The sequence below is a fragment of the Miscanthus floridulus genome, chromosome 4, assembly GCF_019320115.1.
Source record: "Miscanthus floridulus cultivar M001 chromosome 4, ASM1932011v1, whole genome shotgun sequence".
NCBI lineage: Eukaryota > Viridiplantae > Streptophyta > Magnoliopsida > Poales > Poaceae > Miscanthus > Miscanthus floridulus.
Window position 1 is genome coordinate 120,153,152 of NC_089583.1, and position 6,973 is coordinate 120,160,124.

Consider the following 6,973-nt stretch of genomic DNA (forward strand, 5'->3'; position numbering starts at 1 on the left):
TTACAATATTCCGACCGATCATACCCCGCCTCTACCTATGGTTATGAGCAGCTGAGCCCCACGGGCCATGCCCGGGCTCCTAAGGTTGTAGCCTATGGGCTGAATGGGCAAGTATGAAAAAGAAAGAATAAAAAACAAAATTACACTAAGGTAAAACTAAGGAACGAATGGGACAAGCTTCCCCAAATGGAGTGACTCCATCATAAAAAACGAAACCAATTGTAGTCATTGAGTACACAAGAACGTTTACATGGGGGCTCCCCCACGAACTTAACTTTTTACATCCGCTAAACTACTTATACTTAACAATCTATTGGGGTGACCCGATAGCATCTACTATCGGTGCAACCAGCAAAGGCACGGGCTACTCACTCCCCGGCAGGACAACACTTGGCTCAATTGAAGGGGGGGCGATGTTTGCTTTTGACCTAGGCTCTGTGCCATCTGCAGGCTGGCGACGTCCCCCCGATGCATGCTTCTGGCCATGTCCTCATGGTAGGCATCCATCACCCACTACGTAGAGACTTGCTCTGCCACCAACCTTGCGTGTGGCAGCAAGCACTACCCGAGTGATTAGATGTCCTCCGTGCTCAAGCCATCGGCATACCCGCTGTAGATAGCGGTGAAGTCTAGGTTCGGGTGGTATATCACCACTAAAGTCAACACCCCCGATGCTCCGTAGAACAACCCATGTGTGATGAGGGCTCGGACCTCATCCACAACCTCCGCCAGCTGGATGGTGGGCGCACTGGTACTTGGTGCCGACCTGAAGACCTCTGAGACGACGAGCTAAGCAACATTGCAGATTTGGTCAAGTTTCCCCTCGAGGGCACGTCGCTCCTCTAGGGACTTGGCCAGCGCCTCAACATTCTGGCCAAACATCGCCTTGACCGTCTCTAGGTCCTACTCCAACAACTTCACCTTTCCGCCCAGCTCTGGAAGAGGGGCGACAAACTCAAAAACAAGCTAAAGGAAGAAACCAACATGACGAAAAACAGAGAAGGTACGTACTGAGGCGAAAATTCTCAAGGGCAGAGAATTCCTCCACCTGTCAGGCCACCTACTCGTGCAGCCAGGCGCTCACCTCCTTCGTCCCCATCACCTGCCCCTGAAGCATGAGCACTTCCTGGTCTGCCTCCGACCAGGCCTTTTGCTCTGACTTCAGGGCCTTTCGCGCTGACTCTAGGGCATTCTGCTCTGACTCAAGGGTCTCCAGGGATTTTTGGAGCGTCGCCTTAGTGTTTGCTAGGGATTTCCGCAGCCACGCCTTAGTCTTCGCCTGCCAGGCCTTCATCGCCTCAAGCCCCCGCTCAGTGGTGGTCGCTCGCTTAGCCACACGCTGCTCCTCTGCCCACACCACGGTCACCTTGGCCGCCTAGTCCTAGGACTCGCAGCGGGCGAACTCCAGCTGATGCTCAATCTCAGCCATCTAGGCATGCTCCATCCAGAGGGAATGGGATTTGCGGGACAACATCTCCTTTAGACCCTACAAAAATGAAAAAGCATGCTGAGGCAACCAACAAGAGACTAAGAGATCAAGGACAAACATGGGAAGCTCACACCATCACCACTGGGATCGCTGCTAGCACCATCACCGCCGCTGCCGCCGCACTAGCAACCGACCTGAGGAGCACCACCCCCGGAAGGGAAGGACTCGCCACCACCACCCTGTTTCCCCCACCACTCACCACAGTGCACTGTAGGGTGGGCCTCCAAACCTCCTGCATGGGAGTTAGGGTGATGCTCAACCCTATCATCATTCGGCCATTGACAAAAAGTACAGGTCAGTCATACTCTAAAAAGACTCAACAGCAAAAGATTGAAAAGAAACAAAGAAAAACATACCGGGAGGTAAGGGGCATGACTCTGAAACCAAGACTCGGAGCCAACGGGCCCATAGGGCGAGGACTGCTCCAAGGCTACGACCCACACCCCCTCACTTTAGCCGGGGTTGGAGTCATCCCAACCGGCTCCTACCCGGCCTATGGGTCACCATGACCTTTGGCTTAGGATGCACCGACCGGAGCAGCAGGTGGGGCATCCTCCCACTATGAGCCATGTGCTGGCACCAGTCCTAGCAACGCATGGGTGCAAGCCTGCTCCTCTATTCGCCTGGCTTGCTTGGTCCCGCTCGCGGCAAGTGAGGACGGGACTGGCGACTCCACCGAGGGGCATGGTGACCGTGTCCGCTTTGCCTCACGTTCGCCAATGACATCTGCACTTGCTGTGCGCTTCCTCGGCATAGGAACCATGGTGCGCCTCTCTGCATCCTGCTCATCGCCAGCAGACATCACCATAGGGTCACGATGCTCTACCGAGGTCACAACGACCTCTCAGCTTTACTCCTCCTCGAAGAAAACCATGTCATCCACTTCTGTGTGATCCTCCGACTCGAGCTCAGACTCGACGTCACTCTTATTTTCCTTGTCCTTCACGTGCTGGGCGATCTCCTTCTCCTTCTTATACTTCCATCGAGACACCTCAGCTTTCTCCTTCTTCTAGGCATCCACTACCTCCTTCTGGGTGGCTTGCCGAGCCGCGCCCTCTGGCCCCTTTGGAAGGTGCCGTCGGGACCTGTAAGCATCAAGTCCCTACGAAACAGGTGACTCAAAATAAAAAAAAAAGCAGGAATGCAAAGGGGAAAAGAACACGATGTCAGGAGAAGGGAGCATACTAGTTTGGACACCACCAAGGCATTGAAAGGTCCGGGCTTTCCATCGACCTTCTCTTTGGGCTTTAGCTGTAGCACCCGGTTGAGGCGACTCCAAACATCGTCATCCGGTAGCCCCTCCGATGACACATGATCGGGGTCTGATGGGCCACCGTACCTCCACATCAGTCATGCCCTCTCCACCAATGGAGCAACCTGGTGGCGGTAGAGGGTGTGGAACACCCACACCCCATCAAGGCCACGCTACACGAGCTTTTAGAGCTCCTCCTCGATGATCTCCACCTTCTTCTTCTCCCGACGGGAAGGGCCCCACGACCAACTATTCCGCTTCTCCGGCCTCCCGTTGGTGAACGCCAAGAATGGCACCTCCACCGGGTTCCTAATATAAAACCAATCCCCATGCCACCCCCGGTTGGAGTCATAGGGGATGTATGTGGGATATGAGCCCCCCGCGCTTGGTTTCCTTTGTAGGGCGAAGCCCCCCACCAACGCAGCCTCGGGTGGATTCCCCATTAGCAAAGCTCGCCCAAACAATAGCCACCGAAAGAAGTCCGCGTGTGGCTCCATCCTAAGGAAGGCCTCGTAGACGGTGATGAAGCTAGCGATGTATAGCACCCCCATCGGATTGAGGTGCTGCAGCTCGAGACCCCACTGATTGAGGAGCCCACATAGGAACCAGTGCATGGGGTATCCCAACCCGTGCTCATGGAAGGCGAGAAAGGAAACCACCTCGCCGGGCCGAGGTTGCGGGAACTCCTCCCTCCCAGGAGCCCTCCAGTGTGCCAACTTCTTCAGCTGTAGAAACCCCTTCATAGCAAAGGCCTTCAACACCGACTCCCTCATAGTAGATGACCTCCAGTCCGACATCTCGCTCTAGGTTTGCGAAAGGATTTGAGAGTTTTTTCCTCTCCCTTGCTCTCTCCCTTTTCTTTCCTAGGAACCGTCGTGGCTCTCAAACACTCTCAGCAAGAAGGAAGATGAGAAGAGGCGGCAGAGGAGGAAAAGGAAGAGGGACGGGGAGAAAAACCCTCTCCCTTCTCCTACTTAAGGAAAAAGGGCACAATAGTTGGGGAAGACGCGCCGATCAGGAAAAGTCAAAATGGCAGAGCGAAAACCCCTCTCTCTTCCCCCATTTAATGCAGATGGGATACGATGGGACGTGCCCTGACCGATGAGACGTGCCCTGCCCGATGGAACGGTGCCTAATCAGATGGGACATGGCCTGGGTATGGCCCACCACTACCGCACGCCGGGCACAAGAACCAAAGCACCACCGCACATAGGTAGCTCTCCACATCCCCAGGTGGGACTTAGAAAAACCCAAAACGGGATCTCCTCCAGGAGAGACCATTGGGCTTCCTAAAGTTGATCGAATGGCTCAAGAAAACACTGAGATACAGGTAAAGAGCGAAGGGATGCCCCATGTAGGCCACGCCAACTCTGTCACGAACGATGAGCATGGGTCCTAGTCGAACATTTCCGATTGAAGCTCTTCAAACCCCATCACTCGAGTCATCAAGGTAACACTGCCGACCCCCGCTATTTCTTTATAATCATTTCATACATCCATACACGCATTCATTCCATATGCCCGTGCCCACCAGACGATTTGGGCCTTGAACAGCCCGAGGGCTTGGGAACTAAAGCATTACACGTGCAGCGAAATGCATCACAATGCTCCATGTTGTGTCACGAAGCGGCACTTTCCTCATTCAACATGAGCAACGACCAATCGAGGTTCAAAGGCCAGCCCATGAAGGGCTCGAGGCCGCCCCATGTCAAATAGAGCTAGGGGAGCAAATGCAGATGAGCCTCGTGCGGCCCTCGCCTAGTCTGCCCCAAAGTAGATAGGGTCATCTCAACCTTGTCGTTCGATCCTAAACCTCTTGCTAAGCCCATAGAATCTCCATCGAGGGGATGCCAGTAGGCCACCTAGGTCGGTCTTTGAAATGATCTATGCATCTACCATGTTATAAGTAAAGGAGCAGTGGAATATCACAAGAGGGCTATGCCGACACCGTCACGAACGACGGACCTAGATTCCACTCGATCCTACCCATTAGCGAACTCACCGAGCGGATCACTCAAGCCCGAGCGATCGAGGCAAGCGATAAAGCTCAGCCCCTCTGGTTGTGAGAAACTAAGGATGGGGTAACACACACAACTCAAACCGACCCCTACCAAAGCCCAATGGGGCTCGGGGGATCAAGACACCCAAATAACACCTAGGTCTATGACCCCAAACATGCCCCATCCTCGGCTATGCTTCGACTGCACACCAAATGCCTAGGTCTGCAACCTTGAACTCGCCCCATCCTTGGCTACGCTTCGACTGCACACCAAACACCTGGGTCTACAACCCCAAACTCGCCCCATCCTCGGCTACGCTTCGACTGCACACCAAAAACGCCTAGGTCTGTTACCCCAAACTCGCCCCATTAGGATCTATGAGCTCCGGCTTGTTCGATCCCTAAACTAACTGACTAACTGCCTCGGCTGCATGGGCTACACCGGGGCTAGGATCCACAACTCTAACTCACCCGATCCCTCAGCGTGCATCAATGCTAGGACCCACGATCTCTGTTTCGTCTGATCCCTCAACTAACTGCCTCGCCCGATCCCACGGCGCACACCGACGCCAGGATCCGTGAGCTCCATCTCACCCGATCCCTAAAAATTAACCGCCTCGACTATGCAATGATGTCTTGGTTGATGACTCCATCTCAACTAAAAAACATGCACACATGTCCGCTAACAAACACCCCAGATGATTCTACCCGAATCGCCCGAGAGCTCGGGAGCTACACCCATGAGTGCGCTCACACGCACCCACATCAAGACCAAAACTCCCTAGACGATTCTACCCGAATTGCCCAGGGGCTCGGGGGTCCTATCGAGTTCATAAACCCAGGGTCCTTCATGGATCGGCTTCCCAACAAAGGCTCGGCCCAAGCAGACAACGAGCAACTCATGGGCTGGCCCAAGTACCTAAACAAACAGGCCAGAAGGGTGATCCAATCACCGACCAGAAGGCCTGGCCGAGGAGGAACGGTGCCTATTTCTAACTCTGGCCTACCTCTCTGACCGGAGCACTCACTTTGGTCTCCAGCCCGCCTTCGGATGGCCTCTCCGACCAGAAGGCCTAGCCAAAGCACTACTTCCAACTCCGACCCATGTTTTCGACCGGGTATGCGCCAAACCCCTAATCACTGCTCTTCTCTGACTCGCGCAATCAGAGCCGGCTGGGACCAACCGACCGGGGACGATGCACGCTGTGGGATTAGGTGAGGGAGTTAGTTCAGACAGACCCTAGCGTCAGTGCGTGCCATGGTTTTGAAATGGTTAGTTCTGGGGACGGACGAGACCGAGCCCATGGGTCCTAGTGTCGGTGCTCACCGTGGGACTGGGTGGGTCGGAGTCATGGATCCTTGGCCTTGGCGTAGCCTGGGTAGCCGAGGTAGTTAGTTTAGTTAGTTTTCACGCGAGTTCAGAGTCGCGATCCCTAGATTTTTGGAGCGCAGTCGGAAGTGAAGCCGTTATGTGAGTTCGGAGTCACGGTCCCAAGCCATAGCCAGATGTCTTAGATCCTGTTGATGCGAGTTTGGAGTCATGGTCCCAAGCCATAGCCGGATGTCTTAGATCATGTCGATGCAAGTTTGGAGTCGCGGTCCCAAGCCATAGCCGGATGTCTTAGATCCTGTCGACGTGAGTTTGGGGTCACGGTCCTAGGGTTTTTTGGCTTGAGCCCTTGAGCCCTATCGGGCCTTCATGGGGGTCGATGTGAGTTGTGTGCGTTACCCCATCTGGTTCCTCACAACCAGAGGGGCTAAGTTTCATTGCTTGTCCCGATCGCTCGGGCTCGAAGACTAGCTCGGTGAGTTCGCTAATGGGTGTGATCGAGCAGAATCTAGGTTCATCATTCATGATGGGGTCAGCATAGCTCCCTTGTGACATTCCACTACTCCTTTACCTACAACCCAGCAGATGCCTAGGTCGTTCTAGAGACCGACCTGGGTGCCTTACGGCCTCCCCTCGATGGAGATTATGTGGGCCTAGCGAGAGGTTCAGGCTCGAACAAGAAGGCTGAGATGACCCAGTCTACTGGACCCAGCGAGGGCCGCATGGTGCTCATCTACGGTTTTCTCCCCTGGCTCTATTGTTTGCTCTTATCGAATGAGGCAACCACCACTTCGTGACGCAACACGAAGCATTCTGGTGCATTTTGCTACACGTGCGATGCTTAGTTCTCGAGCCCCCAGACGGTTTAGGGCCCGAATTGTCTGGGAGGTGCGGGCATATGGA